This window comes from Camellia sinensis, chromosome 3, assembly GCF_055761805.1.
Source record: "Camellia sinensis isolate YWXY chromosome 3, ASM5576180v1, whole genome shotgun sequence".
Taxonomy (NCBI): domain Eukaryota; kingdom Viridiplantae; phylum Streptophyta; class Magnoliopsida; order Ericales; family Theaceae; genus Camellia; species Camellia sinensis.
Genome location: NC_138963.1, coordinates 193,564,005 through 193,589,059, shown reverse-complemented (window position 1 = coordinate 193,589,059; position 25,055 = coordinate 193,564,005). Strand labels below are relative to the sequence as shown.

General features: G+C 35.9%; 1 pseudogene; it reads left to right on the top strand.

The window, feature by feature from the left end:
* Positions 1-2,956: 2,956 nt before the first annotated feature.
* Positions 2,957-17,973, top strand: LOC114289798 (DExH-box ATP-dependent RNA helicase DExH5, mitochondrial-like; annotated as a pseudogene).
* The last annotated feature ends 7,082 nt before the right edge of the window (positions 17,974-25,055 follow it).

Sequence of the window (25,055 nt, the reverse complement as noted above, 5' to 3'; positions counted from 1 at the left end):
GGTATTTTTATACTTTCGAATCTCTCTCGATGCATCTCATCTTCCTGTACTTTTAATTTCATGCTGTTTAATGAAATTTTTCTTTGCTGATCAAAAAAAAAAAAAAAAAAAAAAAAAAGTCATCAAGGACCATGTTGGTTTTATCGAGGACATGACAACATTTGTTAGAAATTTGTTTGTCAAAAGAACATTAATACCTGTGTTGAAATTTTTATTTTAACTTATCTGTTTAATTTTTGAAACTCATCTGTTCAAATTGTATTCATTTGTTGAAATTCATCAAGTTATTTTTTTCTATTGGTTGAAATTCATTAACCTTTATTTTCCTATCTGTTCAATTTTTATTCTATCTGTTCAAAATCTGATACACACAAATACATAAGGAGAGAGGAGAGAGAGCCGTCCTATCCTATCTGTCAAAATCTTTTTTGTTTAGTGTTCAAAACCCAACTCTCTCTCTCCACAAACCAACTTTCTCTCTCTCTCTGTTCAAATAGTGGAGCTATTGGATGAACTACTGCTTTTGTGCATAAAACTTCAGGAATCTGCAAGTACGGAGAGAATTTCCAATATTCTACATTATGGCGAGCTATAAAGGACACCACACTAACAGGTTGCTTCGAAGATATTAATGAGAAAAAAGTCATTAAACAGACTAGTCAGGTTATTTAGAATATTGGATTCTTTAACCTTATGGTCATAAGTATGACATTTGAATTTAAAATGCACAGATTCTCAAGATGCAAATCCTTAAGATTGAAAATATCTTAGAAGGACCCATACAAGCAGGTTACATTACATGTAATATATGGCACTGCTGTTAACGTGGACGACCCAAGCATCAATAAAAAAAATGGAGAGAGAGAGAGGAAAAAAAAGGGGTTCCACGGTGGACCGGAAACCACCACCATCACCTACTCCCACCGCCACCGATCCATGGTAGTTTCATGGCAGCAGCAGCACCACCAGTCCGATGGCAGCTTCGGCAGATCTGTAGTCACCTCCACCGCCTCCCTCGGATTCGTTACTCCTTACCTTTCTTTTCTCAAATCTGCCGTTGCCGCCTCCCTCAAATTCGTCTCCAAAGCAAGAGTCAAAGATCTTTACCTGAAATACCTCTCTTCCACCAGCTCTGCAACATCGCTCATCGTCACAGTCGCCAGAAGGACTAAGTAAAACATTTCCATGGGAAGAAGGAAAGTAGAGTTGTCGGCAGCGGCACTCGAGCTCCTCGTTGGCAGAGAGTCCAAGAATGTGGTGACCAACCTTGAAATGGGTTGAGTCACAGATGAAGTGTCCTGGATTCTCTACCATGAGTTCAGCTGCTTTGACAGGTCTTGGGAGGGCAAAGATGAAGAAGAAGAAGAAGAAAAAGAAGAAGAAGTCAGAAAGCAAATCTGGAGGTGAGCGAGAGAAAGATGGAGAAGAGATTAAAAAAATGGATTTGGAGAGAAGTCATTTGAACAGATAAAAGGGGTGTGAATCTAAACAAATAAAAAGGGGCGTGACTGTCTTTATCAATGTGGGCTGTCCTTGTGTGAACTTAAACAATAAGCTCATGGCTTTATGACCCTACAAATGTCTAAAATGGACCCATATTTTGGGAAATTTTATTCAAAATATGTTTCTGTACACTTAATTTAAATTTATAAATTTTAACTCTTCCTATATTTTAATATAAATTTATTAATAAGAACAACACATATTAAATTTTAAAATATTTTTTTTTCTCATGGTATATTCTAATCAGTTATTCCTATGCAAATCTTAGTATCTTATTTTTCAAGAGGTCAAAGTTATTTCTTCTTCTTTTTCTTCTTCTTCCTCTCTCCAAAACTCCAATTCACCTCACCAAAACTCACCATCATCATCAATATTATTGTTTTTTATTATTTTGAACCTTAAACCCTAAAAGACAGTTTGAACAAAATCAAATAATAGATGAGAGTAATAATCAAAATGGTTTTTTGAAACAATCCATCAAAAAGGAGATAAGTATTCATATAAAGGGGTTTCACAAATTTTGTAAAGTACCATTAATTATTTTCTATATCACTTTTTTGACAAAAAATTAAAGTGCCCAATAGGTAGATTAATAATAACATATTATTGGAGTTGTTCTTATTTATAAGTTTGATTTTTTACGTTTTCACGAGCATTCTTGTGGATAATATATAATGTATTTTTTTTTTTTTGTATTGAAAAGTTTTATAATGCTTATGTAAAAGTTTGATTTTTTTTTTTTTTTTGTATTTATAATGCTTATGTGCTTATAAGTTTTTAATTTTTTTTTTTTGTCTTTGAAAATTATTTTCTATATTGAAAAGTTTTTGAAATAATTTAGTTTTTTAGTATGTTTATTATTTATTATTTCAATTTACATTGAGGGTAATTTGAAAAAAATAATAGGGTGCAATGAGAGTAAAATAAAATTTAAATAATTAAATAAAGTGTATCTAAAAATTGAGATTACTTAATGATTTTTTGAGTGTAAATAGAATCCCCCTATATTTATCATGATCAAAAACGGCAAAGAATTTCACTAGTAATGGGAACCGATGATAATTATTGGGGGAGTTGGGGGCCGGTCCTATGGACCGGTCTTATTACCTAGCAGATCTTACCCAAAAAAATCGAACAATATTTTCCATTTTTACTCCTAGACTCAACACTGTAACTTAAAATTTTCAGTGATAAATTCACAAAAACAAACTTATTTAAACAGTGATAAATTCACAAAAAAACAAACTTACCTTTGGTTTAAACAATGATAAATTTACAAAAACAAACTTATTACTAGTTTAAACAAATTTATCACTTGTTTAAATAGATTTATCACTGGGATATTCCTTCAATATACAGAGAGAGAAGACCTGATGGCAAAGAACCCAGATCCTAAATCTAGAGGTGGAGGCAACGACAACAATGGAGGTGGAGGCGGCGGCAATAGTCGGCAATGACGGTGGAGGTGGAGGTGGAGGTGGAGGCGGAGGCGAAGACGTTGGTGGCGATGAAGGCAAAGACGTCGGTGAAGATGAAAGCAATGGTGAAAGTACAAGAAGATGCCGGTTGAGGTCACCGGTAATGACGACAGTGGAGGCGGCGGTGGTCGGCAACGGTGGAGATGGCGATGGTCATTGATGGAGAAATGTGTAGAGAGAGAGAGCTTCTTCTTTTCTTTTCTTTTCTTTTTTTTTTCATTTTCGATCTTTCATCTCACAGATCTGAGTATAAAACATGAGGGCAAAAATAAAATAAACAAAAATGTTTAGGACCTATAGGTAAAAAAGTCTCCATTACGAACCTGTTGGGTAATAACCCTTGAACATAGGACTGATCAGTAAAAATCCCATAATTATTCTTAATAAATAATGGACTAGCTTGAGTGGACTTCAGGGCCTAAGTCCAACCCACCCACGCAATGTCCGTTAATCCCATCAGAAAAGGAATCTACTTCTTGCAGGCTTTGTAAAGCAAACAAACATTCTTGCCACCATTATTCCCCTAATGATTCAAACCCTTTCAACATGTTTGTTTGGAGAGATTGAGCCATGTGATAGGATTTATATTTGGTGAATTGAATAGGGGAGATTCTATTTATTCCAAAAAAAATTATTAAGTATTCCCTATTTCTAATTACATCTTTTTCATCAATTATTTAAAATTTTATATTACTCTGAATACACCCTATAATTTTTCCTAAGTTACCTTTAATGAACCCAAATAATAAATAATAAACAAATTAAAAAAATAAGCATTTGAAAAACCTTTCAAACTGATACAGGAGTAACAGAAACAATAAAATAAAATAAAAAATTCCTGAACAAACATAAAGTTCGATCGAAAGAAAGAGTAAAAAGACCACAAATTTTTTTTTATTAAAAGGTGTCGCATTGTCATGACCCGAACCCGCCCCTATGGATTAAGGTCATAACCGGCTAGTAATTAAGGGATTACCTATGGCCTCAAACCAAACAAAACATACTCCATCAGAGTTAAGGTGCCAAACGGAAGCAATTTAAAAAATTTGTCTATAGAGCCGTGCTTACATGGCACATCATAACATTTCACATACATTCGTTAATAACTCACATCAAAAGGAAAGTTCTATACATACAGGATCATTCAAGTCCAAGTCAGTTAAACCCAAAGTTTATATACAAAAGTGATACAACGTTTTCGCCAATATATCAAAATTATAACCAAAGAACAAAAGAGGCGAAGACAAGTCTCGTGCGTGAGCATTGTTGGCCTCATACTTGAGCATGCTCTTTTACTCTTTTATGACCTAGCTTGGGCTTGTTTTTGTGACATGTTGGACCTTCCTTAGCTCTATTTTTGGTTGGTTTGGTCATTGGTTGCTTGCTTCTTACACTTGTAGTGTAATCCTTGCAAACTAGCCTTGTATGCTTAATGCTTTGGTCCATTATTGTAGCATGTATTGGCTCCATTCCAGCATGTTTTTGGTCATTATTTAACATGCCTTAACTCTGATTTTGGTTGGTGGAGTCACCTCTTGTTTGGTTTTTGTACTTGTAGTGCAATCCTCTTTGTGGGCCTAACATGCATCATGCATTATGCCTCAAATCCTAGCTTGTGTTAGCTCTATCTCAGCATGTTTTAGCCATCATTTTAGCATGCCTTAGCTCTATTTTGAATAGTCTTAGCCATGTGAGTCTTGTCATGTATGGTTGTAGTGTAAGTGGCTTTGACTAGTTTTGAGTTTCAAAGTCCCTAACATGTTGTGCTTGTGGTGATTGCATGCCTTAGCCTCATTTCTCACATGTTTTCAGTGAATATAGCATAGTCACACTCTCACATATTCCACTCTTTCATTGTGTTTAAGAGTTGTGTTTTGCGCCTCGTTTATGGACCAATACGTATGCATGCTTGTTCAAGCTCTTGATCTTCCATCTCAGCATATTTTGGTCTTTTTTTTTTTGGACCTAATTGAGCTCTGTCCATGGCTGGTTTAGTCATTTGTGCCATGTATTGCATGCCTCTTGTGTAATGCCCCTTACTAGCCTTGTGCCTTAGGCCTTCTAGTATGCCTTATTTGTGATGTTTATGTGATATGACATCATTTCTCACATGATTTCAGAGCATATAGGTTTGCTAAACTCTTATGTTTATCACTCTTTAATTGTGTTTAAGAGTTGTGTCCTTATGCCTTGTGGATGAGCCAATGCATGAGCATCATTATCTTGCCTATCATGTTATCATTTTAGAGTGTGTTGGTCACTGTCTTGGCATGCTTGAGGTCTGTTTAGGGCTGGTTTAGTCCATTGAGCATTGTACTAGATAGCCCTAGTGTTGTGTACTTCACTAGCTTTCATACTTAAGTCCTTTAGCATGCCATACTTGTGTTGTTAGCATGATAAGTCATCATTTCGCATATGATTTCAGTGCTTGTACCTTTGTCATGTTCTCATATATGTCATTCTTTCAATGCGTTTGACAATTAAGCTTTGTGTCTCGCTTGCGAGCAAACCAATGAGCATGCGTTCTTTGCTTTTTGTGTTTAAGTCCTAGTGTATTTTGGCCATTGTTTTGAGGTGTCTTAGGTCTGTCCATATGTGGTTTGACCATTTGAGCATTGTGGTGCATACCTTATGAGCAATACATTTCACTAATTTTGATGCCTTAGCTTCTAAACATGCCATGCATGCATTGCTTGTATGATAGAACCTTGTGCATGCCATATTAGCATCCTATTTGCATTGCATTGTGTTTGGATCGGACGTTAATCCAAACACAAGGAATGTGACACATTTCATACTCAAAGTGATGAAACGTGTTGCGTTTCTTGGTCGCCAACCCTCTTGATCATGCATGATAGAGGTGGGGACTCTTATGTGTTGTTTGTGCATTCACTAATAGTGTGCGAGCTTGGCTCTTTGGCCATCATACATTGAGATGCGTGATTGGTGGCTTGAGAGTCGAGTACTACGCTCCTTTGAGCTTGAGAAATGATAAGGAGAGTAGTTGCACACACATTTCCTTGTAAATGCATTATTGTGCCTTTGTTGATCTCTGTTGCAGTAAAATTGAGGTTCTGGAAAAGGAAGTGGCCGGCGGCCACTTGCACTAGCCTGTCGGCCAGTTATAGTGGCCTGTCGGTCAGTTGTAGTAGCCTGCCGACTAATTGAAGTGGCCAGCCGTCCACTTGCAGCAAATTTTTCCAAAATGCTTTTGTTTTGAAGCAGATGCAACCTGAAAATGTGTTCGATGCTCCGAGGTCACTGCGAGTGCAAACAGAGACAACTTATGGCAAGGCAATGCATTTCCGGGCAAAGCGAACCGAGCATGCATTTCACCCTCACCCTCGAGGCCATTTAACTGCTTTATTTAGCTAGTTAGTTTGTCAGTTTTGTAACTAATTAGTTAATGTATTTAGCTAATTTAATTCATTATTGTAATTTCTTAATTAGCTTGGCATAGTTAATTAATTGGTTTGTAATAAGTAGCTTAGCTTAGCTCTTATTTATTCAGACCCTCCGTCGAGAGGGCAAATGTTGTAATAAGGGTGCGTGTGCGTGTGCGTGTGTGTGTGCATGTCTTCCAACCCCATTTCTTTCTCCCTTTTATTTATCGTCTTTTGATGGTTTGTTTTAGGGCATGTTTCAATTAGCATACTTATGCTTTGCTTGCGTGCATCATTCATTCGTACTGCATGCACCGGGCTCGGCGCATCATTCAAACTGCATTGAATTTCAATACTTACTTGAATACGTGTTTCAACGCATGTTATCTAGTGTTGCATTCATATGCCATCTTAGAATAGCCGAGCCTATTTAGCTGCATTTTGGATGCGTTGCATTACACATCTTAACATAGCTAGGATCATGCATTGATTTCTAACTAGTTTTCTTTCTTTGGCTCGGAGTACACTGTAAGTGTTTTTGCTTTAGCATCCTTGCATGTGTGTAAGTGATTGCCATGATCTCATGCTTGCCATGGGGCTATTTGCTTAAGTGTTTAACTGCATGAATGCCTGTGGATGAAGGCTTTATTACTTGAATTGGAACTATTCATCAAAATGTGAGTTTAAAGCCCACTTGGAGTGGCAAATCATCATGTTTTAAGCCCACTTGAGGGTGGCAAATCCGCGCTTTAGCCTACTTGTGAGTAGCACTTTCAAACCATTTTCGAAGACAAACATTGAATTGTTTTGTTCCAATTTAGGCGATCTAATCTATACTTGTATGCTGTGCGCATCACATAGTAAGTAAGATGAATAACCGGAATAAGAACACATGTGTTTATAAAAATAACACATCATGTTTAGTAGAGGCCGATCTTTGATCAGGCGAGCGGTGGTGCTCATTTCAGGACCTTCCCCTCTCGTACCCAAGTTCCCGAGCCGAGGCAACTTTGGTGATGACGGACACGTGGCCTTAGGCACGAGTGAGGGTTTCTCAAATTCCCCAAAACAAAATATTTAGGTGGCGACTCTAAAATCTGGCAAAACAATCCATGTTTGGTGCTTTTTGATTAAAATTGATTTTTCAAAACCAATTGTCGGATTTGGACTCTTTGGTGATTTATCAGTCTTACATTGCACTTTGTGAGATTAGATTCATAACCGTGATAGGAGTCCGAACTGTAGTAGCTAGAACCCAATTCGTGCCCTCGCGCGGAGAGAGTTCGGGCGGTCTACACAAAGTCATCAAGGTAGGTCTTAAAAATCTGGTTCATTAGGTCCATAAAAGCCGCAGGAGCATTAGTCACCCCAAATGGCATAACAAGAAATTCATAATGGCCACACCTTGTTCGAAACGCAGTTTTCTCAACATCTTCTGCCTTTACTTTCAATTGGTGGTATCCAGATCTCAAATCAATTTTGAAAAACACCTGTGATCCCTGCAATTGGTCAAACAAGTCGTCAATACGTGGTAAGGGATATTTATTCTTTATTGTCACCGTGTTCAGTTCTCGATAGTCAATACACAAGCGCAAGGTTCCATCTTTCTTTTTCACAAATAGCACAGGTGCACCCCATGGTGAAGTACTGGGCCGAATGAACCCTTTGTTAAGTAAGTCTTGCAATTGTTCTTTCAGTTCCTTCATTTCAGCTGTAGCCATTCTGTAGGGAGTTTTAGAAATAGGCTGAATGCCTAGCACAAATTCAATAGTAAACTCTATCTCCCTGTCTACCAATTCCCCTAGCAATTCATCTGGGAACACATCTGGAAATTTGCTAACAATAGGGATACTACTCAATTCAACATTCACAGATTGTTCAGATAGCACATAACACAAGTAACCCTAGCACCCTTTTCTGATTAATTTGTATGCTTTCATTGCAGATATCAAATGAGGTGGAGGCACTACCCCATTACCCACGAACACAATTTTTTCCTATTCTGGTGGTTTAAATATAACCCGTTTAGTTACACAATCAATAGTGACACAGTATTTAGTTAGCTAATCCATGCCCAGAATTACATCGAAATGTCTAAAGTTCAAGGGCAATAAGTCTACATACAGAATAGCATTCCCAATACGCATGTCACAAAACCGATATACAGATGCACACAGCACAGATTCCCCAGATGGAGCACACACACATAGCAAATATGGTAATGGTTCTAGAGGTCTACTCAGTCTAGATGCAAACGCACAAGTTATGAAAGAGTGTGTTGATCCAGAGTCAATTAACACAAAAGCATCCTGATTGCATATAGGAATAGTACCTGAGACAACGACGTCAGCATTCCGTGTATCGCCCGGAACAAGCGCAAAAACTCGTCCTTGCCTCACGGTATCTCCGGCAGTAGTAGATCTCATAGTATTTCCTGGTGTTGGGATTGACGCTGTTGAGCTAGCAGCTAACTTTCCACTGTTTTGATTGCAATCTCGGGCCATATGCCCCATTTTACCACATTTAAAACAAGTCCCTGACACACGATAACAAACTCCACGATGCCTTTTGCTACAAATATTGCACATTGGAGAGGTATCTCGGGAAGAGTTAGAAGTACTTGAGGTGCCTGTATTTTGCTTCTTTGAAAATTTCTTCTTTGAAAAGAAGCCTTGTCTTTTATTACCTTTTCAGTCAGTTGTGGATTTGGCCTGTCTAGCTATGTTAGCTTCTGATATTATGGCCCGATCTAGCACCCCAATATAGGTTTCCAGCTTGAGAACATTCACCATTTCTAAAATGTCACTTTCAAGCCCACCTTCAAAATGCATTGCTTTCTTATAGTCGGTATCGATCACATGTGGTGCAAACCTGGCCAATTCAGTGAATTTGGCCTCATACTCAGCTACTGTCATATTGTCTTGTTTCAGTTCCATGAACTCCGATACTTTCCTATCACGGACACACTGAGGGAAGTATTTATCGTAGAAAACTTCCAGGAATCTCACCCAGCCAATGTCTTTATGATTCACACGCATTAACATCCACCATCTTCTTACTTCATCTTCTAGCATAAAGGTGGCTAAAAGTACTTTCTGTGTCTCTGAAAAAGGAAACACCTCAAATAGCTTTTCAATACCGAGAACCCATGCTTCAGCCTTCAACGGATCTAATCCCCCATGAAACTGTGGCAGTTTCATTTTCTTAAACTCTTTGGTGAGAGCTATTATTAGGTCATCATTCTTATTAGACTTGCATTATACTTTATACAAAGGGATTCACAAGTATACATCTACTAAAGAGCACACACATTCAAATAATTCGGAATGCAAGCAAATCACAAACTTATAGCACATAATCGTTCACTTTGAAACATTTAAGTATATTCTTGATGTTTTCAGATTCATACTTATCACATGAATGCATCCTAGATCTTTTCTAGACGCTTATTGCTCATTTGGACAAGTGTGTGAGATATTAACTCGTGCTCTGATACCACTCTGTCATGACCCGAACCCGCCCCTATGGATTAAGGTCATAACCGGCCAGTAATCAAGGGATTACCTACGGCCTCAAACCAAACAAAACATACTCCATCAGAGTTAAGGGGCCAAACAGAAGCAATTTAAAAATTTTGTCCATAGAACCGTGCTTACATGGCACATCATAACATTTCACATACATTCGTTAATAACTCACATCAAAAGGAAAGTTCTATACATACAGGATCATTCAAGTCCAAGTCAGTCAAACCCAAAGTTTATATACAAAAGTGATCCAACGTTTTCGCCAATATATCAAAATTATAACCAAAGAACAAAAGGGGCAAAGACAAGTCTCGTGCGTGAGCCATTTGGGCTGACTTTTCAAAATCTTGACTATTCCTCACATTACTTCACCGAGGCAGGGTTAGGACATCTCTTGGCTCACCAACATATACATGAATGAGAGCGAGCGAAAGCCCAGTGAATAATATCATATAAAGAAAGTACACGAATGAGATTCGAAATAGGTTCACATGTTCCGACGGCCTTGGGCCCATTTAAAATCCTATCTAGTACATTGGGTGATTTGCAAACCCGAACATATCAAATGGCCTCCGGCCCACTTCGTTCTTAACATACGGCCTCAGGACCAATTCATTCATGTCCGACGGCCTTTGGCCCAATTATTCAGGTCAAACGGCCTTCGGCCCATTCATTCATTCATGTCAAACGGCCTTCGGCCCATTCATTCATGTCAAATATCCTTCGGCCCATTCATTCATTCATGTCAAACGACCTTCGGCCCAGTCAATTGTATCCAACGGCCATATGGCATAACAAATATTTGTCCACAATTCAATTTAACAAACTTATAAGACTGATATGGAAATAAGCAATTGGACAAGTGACATACTTCAAATATCTTTACTAAGATATTACTCACAGTGTCAACCGGTGGATTTTCCCTAGAGCTCGACCCTACACATTACATAACACATATGGGTCATAATTGATTCAATCTGTTTTTAATCTATACATCCCTCTTAGGCTTCTTTCTTATTCTTTTAATTCATTCATAATGTTCAATGCACGCCTAAGAGTGCTTGGAAGTGAAAGGGAACGGAAAATGAAACACAGAACACCTTTACAAAATTTCTGAAATAGGGGTCCCCGCTCGAGTGTGGGTTCCGCCGCTCGAGCAGACCCTCATGGTATGCAAAGTACTGGTTGCCTCATATTCACGCTCAAGTGCTAGCGCTCGAGCTGAGGGTCAAACATACACCTTGGACGCTCGAGCGGGTTGCAATGTCTGCAAAACTGCTGGGAGCTAGCATTTCACACTCGAGCGGCCATTACCCCACTCGAGTGGACATGCCGAATTCTAGAATTTCCAAAATTCTTTTTGAGGCTCAAACTTGCATTCGAACTAATATATCTTGCATTTTATGATCCATAGCTCACATATACATCTACTAACATGATACCAACACCAATTCACCACATTATGAAGCTCAAATCCCATGAATTAATTACATGCATGCCCTAAATTACACCAAACTTATTTTCGACATAACAAATTCATGTATTCAAAACTCATACTCCTATGAATTGTACATGCATGTGAGATATAGCTCCCATTCTCAATTTAAATGAGGAAGAGATGATCAAAAGCATGAACTTCAATCAAAGATTCAACATAGATCATGTATTTCATGCTCAAACATACAAATTCATGGCAATTCCTTTCATGCATGCATTCTTTGACTTCAAATTCATCAATTGCAATGCAATTCCTGTTCTTGGTCACATATTCTCTTTGAATTTACATGATTACAAACTCAAATTCATGAATTAAGGATTGATCACTCCCCTAGGAGCTTCAATTCTTCCAATTATAGCTAATTCTTGAGCTAATTCCCTTAGTTTCTTGAATTCTCTAGCAATTCTTCAATGTTGGCCCCTGTCTCTCTCTAGAGAGCTAATCTCAGCCAAAATGAGTGAAATGGGCTCAAAACCAAATGAATGTTAGTGTAATGCCCTTTTTTTATAGTCTCCCACTTAATCAAATTGATTAAGGTTAATAATGGTACTTAATTCAATCAATTTACTCGAATTATTTTGATCTGAATCAATTTCTAATTAAATTTCATTGTAGGCTCTAAAAATTATGCTAATCACAATGGCGCAATCAATTTCGGTTTCTTTGGCCGATAAGGCCTTCAATTTTTCAGTTTTTAACAGTAAGTTGAACAGATTTTCCTATGGCAAACAGATAGAAATTCAAAACCACATATATTCATAGAAATGGCACTCAAAATCATATTAAACACATAATCACAAATATAATTAAGATCAATTAGCATAATACGAAATAGGGTTATCACATGCATCATATAGAAACCAATTTTTGTCATGGTCATTGAATCGGAAGCTGTAATGCTATTTATGTGACTGTGAAAATTGAAAGATTTAACATTGTAATGGGACATGTGAAAAAGTACAAAAATTAATAATTGTATTTTATTTTTGTATGAATGTTTACCTCCTTTTTGATGGGCTACTGTAAAAAATTATTTTGATTATCACTTTCATTCATTGTTTGATTTTGTTCATACTTTCTTTTGAGGTTTAGGGTTTTAAAATAATAAAAAACAATGATGTTGATGATAATAGTGAGTTTTGGTAAGGTAGATTGGAGTTTGGGAGTGAAGAAAAAGAAGAAAAAGAAGAAGACGACAAAATAACCACTACAGGAAATTACATTTTTCACGACCAATTTTGCAAACTAACTTTTATTCAATCACAAAAAAATTTCATTTGGCGACTAAATAAAAATTTGGTTGGCAAAGGTTTGGAGTTTTGTCGACTAATATTTTTTAGGTGCCAAAATATAATTTTCTGCGACCAAAATAAAAATTTGGTTGGCAAAAGTTGAAGAGGGAAGACCAGAAAAAAAAGTGGGAATGAAAAACTTTTTAGCGACTAAAATATTTTGGTCACAAATAATAAAACTATGCTGTATTGGTGATATTGAATTAAATTTTGGCAAATACCAACTAAAGTTTGGTCTTAATTTAGGTTTTAAGCTACTAAATATTTTTAGTCGAGAAATATTACTTTTTGCTGACTAAAATTTAATTTGGTCGGCGTTAATTCATGTTTTGGCTACTAAATAATTTAGTCGTCATATATTAACATTTTCCGATTAAACAGTTTAGTCGGTAAAAACGGTGACAAAAACAATGACTAAAATTATTTTAGTCGGCAAATTGTGTATACAAATCTAGTGGGAAAATTTTAAGATTGTTGCCCAAATTTTGCCATTATTTTTTTTTATTTTTTATTTTTGTATATCAGTCTCTTTAGTCCTTCACAAGCAAGCAGGTTCTCTCTCTCAAATCAAGATACTTCTTGTATTTCCTCATTGCATTTCCTACTTGCAGGACCATTGAGCCTACTTTTAGGCCCAATTTTGATAATCCAAACCATTCATATTTTAAGATTTGTTCAGTACATCATACCTGTAAAAAATCAAGTTGATTGGATATCAGAAACCATGTGCCCGGAAAACTGTTTATTAAATTCTTTAAAAAAATAGTTTTTAGTTCGAGTTTTTCGAACACATGCTTTCCGATATCCGATCAACTTGATTTTTTACAAGTATGATATACTAAACAAATCTTAAAATATGAACGGTTTGAATTATCAAAATTCGGCCTAAAAGTAGGCCCAATGGCCCTGGAAGTATGAAATGCAAGGAGAGGATCCTATTCCTCTCCTACCCTAATTTGTGAACCCTAGCATTTTTTTTCCTGTAGTGTTGCTGTTACTCTTAGCCACCACGGTTTCCACCATTAGCAGCTAGCTTTACCCCCTCAACTAACTCAATCACTCTCATGCCCTCTTTTTCTTGCTCTCTGATTTGTGATTTTCAATTTTTTTCTCCTTTGAGGAGCTTAATACGTTAATAAAAAATAGTTAGATTCTTTAATAGTAGAACTTTGTTCTCTCAATATTTTAGGTATTTTCTGTGATTGGTGGTTCATTCATTCAGTTTTTAGCTTGTTGGAGGCTTATGGTTCAACATTCTATCTTTTGCTATATCAGTTTGAGGTTGTCAAATTGAATTTCTATTGCACATTGTTTGGGTGATTGCCATGAAGTAGGAAAAAGGAAACACTCTAATCTTTATTATTTTTAAACAATTGGCATACTATCTGTGGCATCATTTATCACTTGGTTGCTCCTCGCTTTGTGCAATATGTGGATGAGAACAATTTGTTGATTCTTAAGATTGTCAAGAGCCAGAATTCGGCGAAACTAAGCATGTGTGCAGAGTAAGAGTGATCTGTTCCTCTCTCTCTCTCTCTCTCCACCTTTGATTCTAATCTTTTGCAATTTAATATACAATAGCTTCCCATTCTTAAGTAGTTTTGTTTTATTATTTCTCTACAATTCAATTTAAGTTAATGTTCTGCGAACCATAGCTGTTAGATTACTGCATCTCTTACATGTCTAACGATGTTTTGACTTTGTCAGTAATTGGTTGGTCAAGTATTTTAGATATAGCTATTTCATTTTGATGAAAGTGCACAAGAATGGGTAGATTTTTCATTTTTTCTGAAAATTTAGAAGGAAAAAAAAAGGGCAGGAAGTGGTGTGCTAGTTAGCAACGGAAAAGTCAAGAAGAATTTGGCTTTCAAAAATCCTATGGATTTTCTTATGGATATAGAAAATAGTCCATCAATTTTCAGTTATGTTTGCTAGGATTTATTTCAATGGGCTTAAACCTTTCCTAAAACTGACCTGGTCCTGCATACTCTCTCTTCATTTCTCATGTTCAGGTAAATTTGGTCCATTTGATGTTGATCTAATAAATTAAAAACCCAATAGTGTTCATTTGGCATGATTTTTAATGTTTTTAATATTAATTTATTTCTTTTTCCTTAGAATAGTGTTAATTGTTAAGTTTTCCTTCGTATATCCACTACAAGAAATTACACTTAAGCCGACCAAGCTAATAGTTTTCAACAAGTTCATTTTGAAATACAAATAGAAATGGATCAAGTATACATCACAAGCAACAACTGCAAGTAGATCCCAAAAAATAAAACAGAAAATGTACTATTCATTCAATCATAAATATGAAATTTACCACATTTGCAAAATAGGGGACCCACAGTAGAACTGTAATGCCCTCATTCCAACCCTTAACAATACTATTCATTCCACATCAATTAGGTAAGAAAAGTTTTTCAATTATATATGTGAGCTTACATCTTTTTCTAATAATGTGTTTTAAAGTTGAGACCTCTTATGAAAATTTGACTATTTTTGGTATGCAAATTTGCATTATCTTTCCTTATTCATTTTGGCATTTATAGATTTTAGAAACTTTAAGGTTTCTTTGTTAGAATATTTAACCACATGTGGTCTGAGCCCTGGACAGGTCGCTACATGACAATGCTTTTGATAGACCCCAAACCTGGAAAGATGCTAATACTTAGTGTTGTATTCAATTGCCTGGACCCAGTGCTGACTGTCATTATTGGTCTTAGTGTCCGAGATCCATTCTTAACACCAATGAACAAGAAGGATGTAAGTCAGGCTTCCTATCTTTGTATGATTAGATGACGGTCACGTACTTTTTCTTGGATAGGTTCAGGTTCAATGATTCATTCTCTTATTTAGATGTTTTTCATAGCTTGCACTTGTAGCTACACTATTGTATGTTTGAACTCTTCGGTTTAGTTGAATGGATTCACCATAGATGCTTGTTTGGCTTATTTAGATTCTTCTAGGAAAGACTGGCACCCATTTAGAAATGTGGCCTTTCTATTCTGTACTCTTGTTCCCCCCTATTGTAGCAATAATTGTATTGAGCAGATTAATTGCTATTGCTATGGATTTGGTTGTGATCTTTGTTGTGAGGTGAAATGATGATTGTTTTGAACCACCTCAGTTACCCTCTTTGGGTAAGCTTTGATTCACTTAGACTACTTCAATGACAATACAGACTTGCATGATGGGTTAGTGTTGTTTTACTATTTGTCTTATTTTTTCCTCGTTTTTGGGGGTGTGGAGTAGTACAGTGAGTGATTGGTTGGAGAACCAACCTAAGATAACCAAATTTATACATCACATGAATGAAATTCTCTCTGCTACAGTCCTATAATAAGTCGTTAATAGCTTCAAGATGATGCCAACCATTCGCTCATGTACAAACTTTGATTGGCAATTTATTTGGTTCAGGTATATAAAGCTTTTCTTAACCTTTTAGCATTTTGAATATTATATAAATAACTAGATTAAAAAGTCATCTTGTGGCTTCTCACTCACAGTGCTTGTGTTCATGTTCAACTAGTAGTGTCTTCACATCAAATCAAGCTACTCGTCATTAGTGAGGACTGTTCTGATCTGAAAAATATTTATTGGTTCCTTATAACTCTTGCAAATGCATTCATCAAATTGTTTTTTTTTATGCTACTGTTATCATCCTCAAGATAGTTACCTCTCATCCCTATGAACATCATTGTTCAAGTTATTTTCATTTCTTTGCACATTCTTCTTCTGACGCACAAAAGATGTACTTGAGGTTGAACCATGGTGTAAGCCTCTTGAGATTGTTAACTTTGTTCTACTTTATGCATTTTCACGTTATCATTGGGACTTGCTACATTGAGCATTTTCTCATTTATATTAATATATCTAGTTGGCAATCCCTATTTTTTGGGGGGCACAATACATCATCTTAGTAGGAGCCTATGATCTTTAAGTCCATAAACAGCTTATAGAGACGCCTTTTGTTTCTTTGTAAAAATCTTTACATTTGTTCATCCATATGTTTTTGGGTAGTTTGGTTTAGAACTTATAGTTGCAATGGTGTGATACTTTGTTAATGACTTCTTCTTAGAGGGTGAGGTTAGTTGTTTGTTGGGCTGGTTATGAGATGGGGTGGTTAGGGAGTAATAGGTCGTTGGATCTGGGGTTTGCATCTAATTTTGATAGTTGGTTTTTATCCACTTAGGTATGATATAATGAAATTGAAAAGCATAATACAAGTATTAATATTACGTAAGCTCTTGTTTTTGCACATCTACAATGTTGCGTTTAATGTATACTTATCCAAAAAAAGAGGGGCAATTGATTTGTGTGTCTTTCTCTTTGTAGCTAGCAGAAGCAGCAAAAGCACAATTTTTACGTGATTACAGTGACCACCTTGCTCTTGTCCGAGCTTATGAGGGCTGGAAAGAAGCTGAAAAAGACCTAGCTAGATATGAATACTACTGGAAGAATTTTCTTTCTACTCAATCAATGAACGCTATTGATGCTCTGCGAAGGGAGTTGTACTCTTCACTCAAGGATATAGGCCTTGTTGATAGCAACAATGCCACCTGCAATGCATGGAGTTCTGATGAGCATCTCATTCAAGCTGTTATTTGCTATGCCTTGTATCCTGGAATTTTCTCTATTGTGGTAAGCCATAACATCCATGACTCTTGCACTGATCATATTTTTCTTTTTCTTTTTTGGCATCCCAATCATGTGGCTTAAAATGGAAATGCTTTTGATGCCTAATCTGCTTGATTCATCTCCTGGAATCATTTTGTACTATGCAAGAAAGTGTGCATCTGTTTTGTTAATTTAGTAAATGAAAGATAAATAGGGATTTAACTATAGTTTTCATAACTTGATGGAATGATTCGGAAAGATTTCTGTGTATAATTTTAATTACTTCATGCAATCTATGTGAGTGTTGACATATATGCATTGGCAGCACAATGAAAAGTCATTCTTGTTGAAAACAATGGAGGATGGTCAGGTGCTCTTGTACTCTGTAAGTTTATTCTTCTTTATGTGACTACTTACTGAAGTCCTCCATCTTCCTCACTCCCTTGCATGTCTATCATGTTGTGATTTTATTATTTTTTATGATGATTTGGTGGTATCATTTTCTTGATTTTACAGGGCGACCACTTAAAAATGTTAGGAGGATACTTGGAGTTCTTCATGAAACCTACCCTCGCAGAAATGTACCAAAGCTTAAGGAGAGAGCTTGACGATCTAATTCAGAACAAAGTAAGTGATGCTTCTGTTCATGTTGCAAGCCTACTAAATATTTGAGAAATGTGGATTTGTCTCTTTTGGTTAATTATGGGAAAAACTACACTTTTGCCCCTTGAACTATTACTTACTATCTCACTTTACCCCCCTCAACTAAAAACATTACACTTTGTCACATTGAACTATCAATGTGGATCATTGTGAACCTTAATTTTGTTAAAAGATTAATTACTTAAATAAAAAGGAAAAATTGATATATATTTCAAACATTGTGAAATGCTTACAATAACCTTATTTACTTTTTTCCTAATTTTCTTCTACCCACGGTAGCACCTATAGTTGCTGATGTGGCTAGGAGAAAAGAGGGAAGGTGAAAGAGAAAAGAAGGGGAGAAAAGAACAAGGTCATTTTAAACATTTTGCAATATATGATATGTCATGTATATGGCACATAATATCTCATATAGGCAAAAACGGCAATAGGATAAAAAAAATAGTCAAAAACAGGTCGTTTGGCGCAAAAAATTGGAAATTGCTCGAAACAACCCCGAGATCATAACGGTCAGCTCGGCCTAGATTAAAAACAACGTGTAAGAGCAAGTGGCGCATCAATCGGATGCACGGTTAGATATTTAGACAAAAAAAATGTGATGAAAAAAGGCAAAAACAAGTTGTTTGGAGGCAACAATTGGAAACAGTCTTGATATCATTATGGTCACCTCGTCCTAGATTAAACAAATTTGTGAGAGCAAGTGTGTCACGACCCCAAACCGCCCCTAGTAGTTTGGTGTCGTGATAGCCAGTAATCCGAGATTACCGAAGGCCAACTTTCAAAATTCACACACAATCAGAGTAAAAATATATGGGGCTCACAAGTGCGGAAGCAATAATCTAAAATACAAGTGGTCCATAAGAGCAGTGCATAAGTCAAATGGAATGGCATACATCTTTACATAGCTTTACAACTTGAGTACAAATAGAAATGAAGTACAAAGATACATATTACATCTTGGAAGAAGGCTTCTCAAGCCGACATGTTCAAAATACATAAGCTTCAAAATAGCCGACATAAACAAAAACACTTGAGCCACAAAATCATGAAACATAATCTTCTATTTGGCCGACATCCTCACTGCCGACATAACATGCATACAAAACACACACCTCGGCGTAGCCGACTTCTTGGTTGTTACCTACACACATACATAGGGAGGGTGAGCTTGGATACTCAGTGAATGGTATAAGTAATAAAGGGGTTAAATGAATGATTCCCGAGATCTTTTCAAAACAATACATAGTATATCCTTGTCAAAACCATACATAACATAGCTTAGCTTGACTTGAAACAAAACGTCAATTGAACCTTGGTCTTTCAAAACAAACAAAGGTGCCACGAAAGCTTAGAGTCCCCTGGCACGTACGAACTTCACATGTGTGCTACTAATGCTTATAGTCCCTTAGCACGTACGGACTTGTGCCACAAATGCTTAAAGTCCCCTGGCACGTACGGACTTCACATGTGTGCTACTAATGCTTATAGTCCCTTAGCACGTACGGACTTGTGCCACAAATGCTTAAAGTCCCCTGGCACGTACGGACTTTCAAAGATTGACATCAAAACAAAGCTTACTTGATGCATTTCCATCCAAAACAGAGTTTATACTTGGTACATAAAATAGGGATATCATTCATGCTTAACAAATACTTTTATCAAAACAAGGCAAAGCTTTATCAAAACGCTATAACATAACTTTATTAAAAATACCACTCACATAGTTCTTGGGACGTCGGGATCAAGGCAAAGGTCCAAGTCCTACAAACACATGGCAAAGTCTATTGAATGTACTCTTAAGAACAAGCTTTACATGAATGCAAATGATCTAGGGAAAACATGCTGGAAAACATCTAGGGAAAACATGCTAGAAAACATCTAGGGAAAACATGCTGGGTACTAACCAAGTCTTTGCCGAGGTCCCACACCTCCTGGCCGAGGTGTGGCTACCTAGGCTTCGGCGTGCGGCTGCATGCCGAGGTGCGCACAAGACAAACTAAGGGTGTAAGTGATTATGCAAGGTAGGCCAAGGTGAGATATGATGCCTGGCCTAAGTGTGGGGTCTAGGTAAGAGTGATCTCGGCGACTACACTTAGGGAAGTGAGGTCTGGAGATTTGGGTTTCCACCCGTGAAGAACAAGAAGAACATGAACATGAAGATTATAAAGAACATGAATGCTAAAATCATAACTCCTTTATTTACAAAATCTGGGATTTCATGCTATGAGTTCGAAAACATGGACCTGGGTACCCATACTTGAAAATCATATGAAAACAAACACAAAAACATGAACCTAGGCAAGAGCTTTCGGATCAAAACATGACTTTCCTTGAAGAACACATGAATGCTACTTTCTCTTTCTAAAACCGAACTTCAAAGCAATGCATGGCTTACAAATCATGTTCAATCATGCAATGCAATAACATAAACATAAAGAACGACGAGAGCAGATTAAGAATCTAACCTTAGAACACGGATCTAACGGTTCGATCTCAAGGAATCAAGCTTAGAAATCCACTCTCTCTCTCAAGAACTCTTCTTCCTCTCCTAGAGCTTCTCTCTCTTCTTCAAAACAAGTATACAACAAAATGATGGGTTCTCTCTCTCTATCGGCTAACTTAGTTCTCAGCTCGGACACGTGGCAACGGCTGGTTGGTTCTCCTAAAAAAGTGATAGATTGACAAGACAAGACTATGACAAAGTGTATCTAACAAGCTACTCGGAATGGCACTCCGGCAAGTGGTGACATCGGCTAAGGACAAAGCTTCGGCAACTAAGGTGACAATGACCTCGGCTAGGAAGGACAACACTTGACTAAGCTATGCCACGTCTTGGCCTAGATGTGCCACACCTCGGTCTAGGTCATACCACTCCAAGACAAGATCACTCAGGTGCAAGGGTAACATCTCGGCCTAGATGATACACATCTCGGCCTTGGTGATTCACACCTCGGCTTAGACAATGACATCTCGGCCAATATGCCAGGGCGAAGGCGGAGGTCAAACAAAGGGGTTCCAAGACACTTCTAGACTGAAGATGACCTCGGCTTGGAATGATCTAGGCTTAACATAACCTAGGCTTGGCATGACCTAGGCTTAACATAACAGGAAAGGGACAAAGCATGCATACAATACTTAGACAAATCACATAGACATCAAAACAAGGCATGGATCTTACTTAGGCAAAACAAGTCATAAACATGCAAAGGCAAGCTTAACGAGTCATAATCATACCAATGTTCATGAACGTGACTAAGACATAAATGTGGGTTGTTAGAAAGTGACCCGTCGATAGGACGTACGGTTAGATATTTAAACAAAATAATGTGATAAGAAAGGCAAAAACAGGCTGTTTGGGGCCAAAAATTGGAAACAGCCTCGAAACGCCCTCGATATCATAACGATCAACTCGACCTAGATTAAAGAAACTTGTGAGAGCAAGCGGCGCGTCGATAGGATGCACAATTAAATATTTAGACAAAAAAATGTGATGAAAAAAGGCAAAAATGGGCTGTTTGAGGGCAACAATTGGAAACAGCCTCGAGAAAGCCCCGATATCATAACGGTCACCTCATCCTAAATTAAACAAACTTGTGAGAGCAAGCGGTGCATCAATAGGACGCACCGTTACATCTTTAAACCAAAAAATATGATAATCCCAACCTCATATCTTCCACTCCCCGCTCAGACTTAGCCTCCTCCAAGTAAAAGTTAAACCAAAGAATTTTGAACTCAGAATTAAAAGGCCTCGTTGCAGCTCCAAGAACCCAACATATGAAGGCCCTCTATATACAAGAAAGGAGTACAAAATATTCTCTTCAAACCTGCAGTGAAAAAGAAACTACTAAGTAAATTCATTTCCACTGATTCTTTAATAAATCTCAATGAAAGCAAAAGGAGTTACACTGTGAAAACAAGGAAAAAACAAAACCTTTGGACCAAAGTATAGTGGTATAAAGGATATAAAACTACAACTAAATTATGAAAACATATAGCTCCAAATTTTAACTTAGTTTCCATTGTCGAAGCACAAGTCAATATTGGCAAATTGTGGACCAATTGCTAGAATTGTAATGTTTATTAGATATATACATATGAATGATGTTGCTTTAATTACAAAATGATAATGATAGTCATTTAATTTGTTCATGTTACCTTTACTTTCCATAGACATTCTTCATTTTTTGTCCAATTTTACAATAATGTAATGTGCAAATATTTTCATAAAAAAATTACCTGACATTATTTCTCTTTTTCTTTAGTATAGATGGATGAACTTGTGCACGAAGCTAAATTATACAAGACTAATTGGCACTATAAGCATTTTTGGAAGGATTATATATTTTTTGATAGATGTGTATGGAAAATATTTTGGTAGAAGTTATATTTTTGGATAGACTAGTAGTTATATTTTTGAATGGATGTGTATGGAAAATATTTGGTAGACTACTAGTTATGTTTCTTGAATGATGTGCATGGACAAAAATTTAAAACATAATAACAAGTACTTGTTATATTTTAAATTTTAATGCTAGATGGATGTGAATTGCATGATTATATAGATTACAAGCAGATTTTTAATTGAAGAAATATGTAGTTTGGAATTACTTGTGGATGAAAACTTATAATAGTTGCTGACTTTAATTAAATATGTTTAGGATTGGATGATTTATATATTTTGTTGAATGTTCATGATTCAAGTGAATTGTTAGTAGTTTGAATGACTATTGCAAATTACATATTGTATTGAATGGATTAGATGGATTATTATGAATTACAGGTTTATTTTGTTGGATGATGGCGCAAACATTCCTTTTGGCGAACAAGCTTTTTTGCCGTGGAATGTGATAATTGGCGACCAAACTTTTTGGTGGTAAAATGTCACAATTGGCGACCAAAATTTTTGGTCGTGAAATGTCATAATTGGTGACCAAAAATATTTGGTTGTAGAATGTGATAATTGGCGACCAAATTTTTTGGTCGTAGAATGTGACAATTGGCGACTAACATATTTGGTCGGGAAAATATCACTTTTTGCGACCAAAGTGTTTTACCTACTAAATGGATTAGTCGCAGTACTGATATATTTAGCGACCAAAAATTTAGTCGGCAAATCCAACTTTTTCCCGACTAACAAAAGTTTTAGTCGCTAATTACTTTTGCCAACCCTCAATTGGCGACCAAAAAAATTAGTCGCTGATAACTTTTGCCGACTAAAAATAAACTTTTGACTACTAAATTTTAGTCGGCAAAAGTGCGATTTCCTTTATGTTGTGTTTGGAAAGGGAAAGGGAAAAGATGTGTGAAATTATGAGATATTTAGGCATATTTTATTCTCATTTTACCTACCTTTTCCATTTTCCTTTCCAAATCTCTTCTCAAATCCCCCAACCAAACACAACATTAGTGAACTTTCATCTTTTAGGGAAGAAGATGTAAAGATTTGAATATGAATAATGGATTAGGATATACCATGAGAAAATATATATATATATATATATATTAGAATTTAATATGTATCGTCTTTATTAGTAAATTCACATTAAGATATAATAAGAATTAAAATTTATAAATTTAAATTAGGCTTATTGAGGTATTTTTTGGGTTCAAATAGAATGTCCCATTGAATAGTCTGTTATTTGGTTAAAAAATTTTTACACTAGACTAATAAACCATTCAGACTAGTAATCCCAAATATATTGAATTGTTCTATCCCATGGGGGAAGGTGGGACACAAATCCTAAAATGACTCATCCTATGAAAGTAGATGGTAAAATTATATTTTTGACTCTCTATTATTTAATATCTTTTTAAATATAAAATTTATTTGTTAAATTATTTATACTTAGTAAAGTATAAATAATTATTTATTTAAATAATTATTTATTTTAATAATCATATGGTATTAATTATACTTAGTAAAGTAAAATAAAATTTAAAAATTTCAACTACAAATTAAAATAAATTTATGTAATTTTTATTAATATTCTATTTATTTAATTTTTTAAAAGTACTAGTAAAAAAATTAAATAAAATTTATAACTCAGATTTAATATTTCTATTATTTCGTAAACAATTCAAAAGGACAAAAGAATCTTTTAAATATTTATCATTCTCCATAATATCTTAAACAAACATATAATTCAATAGAGTAGTCCAATCCAGACATCTAATCCAAAGACTAAACAAATCTAAGATACAAATCCAGTCCAACCAAATAGTCCAGGAATAATATATCTCAGGACTAACAGTTCAGTAGATTACAATCCTCTCTTATCCAGTCTATCCAAACAAACACACCATTTTGTGTCTTGGGAAGCCTAAAAGAAAGTTTTGTTTTTATGCTCAATAATGGTCAAAATTACTATTTTTCTTAAAATAAAAAAGAGAGAATAAAAATGACTGAACAAAGTCGTAAATCTTTGGCCAATCAAAATTTAGTATATATTACTGATTATTTTACAACACACGTGGGAACACTATTAAATAGAGTTTACATAACAAATTCATACACAACCAAACAGAGTTTCGAATTCATACTTTCTAAAACAGCAAGCAAACAAAAATCGCAAACACCACTTGAAACTCACGTACAGTCAAGGGCACAAGGAAGTGTCTCCTGCCATACTAGATCTAAAATTTTAATACCTTGATGAAAAAGAAAAAGAACAAGAAAAAGAAATGAGAATCCGATATAATTTACAAAGAAGAGGACTTACAAGTTCCTTCTCAAGTTTGATTGTATCTTCTTTGTAAGAAGCAAGTGTAGCCTGAAAATATGCACTGTCCTCCTTGAGCCTCGCAATGTCTTGTCGAATGTGTAAAACTTCAGTCAAGTAACTGGAGTTGAACCGCTGTAGAATCTGTAGAACAAAATATAAAATGAGGATTATAGAGCAGGTGATAGAGGAGAGTTTCGAGAGTAATATTCAGCAATGTAAGATCCTTTACTAATTAAAATTATGATTCTAAAAGTTCAGACACTTTTACTGATCAAAATAACAGAATCAAAATCCTTACCATTTCCTCTTTTTCCATCCTGAAACTACCAGAAGAAAACAAGAAAATTAATCAGAAAACAAAAATAAGAA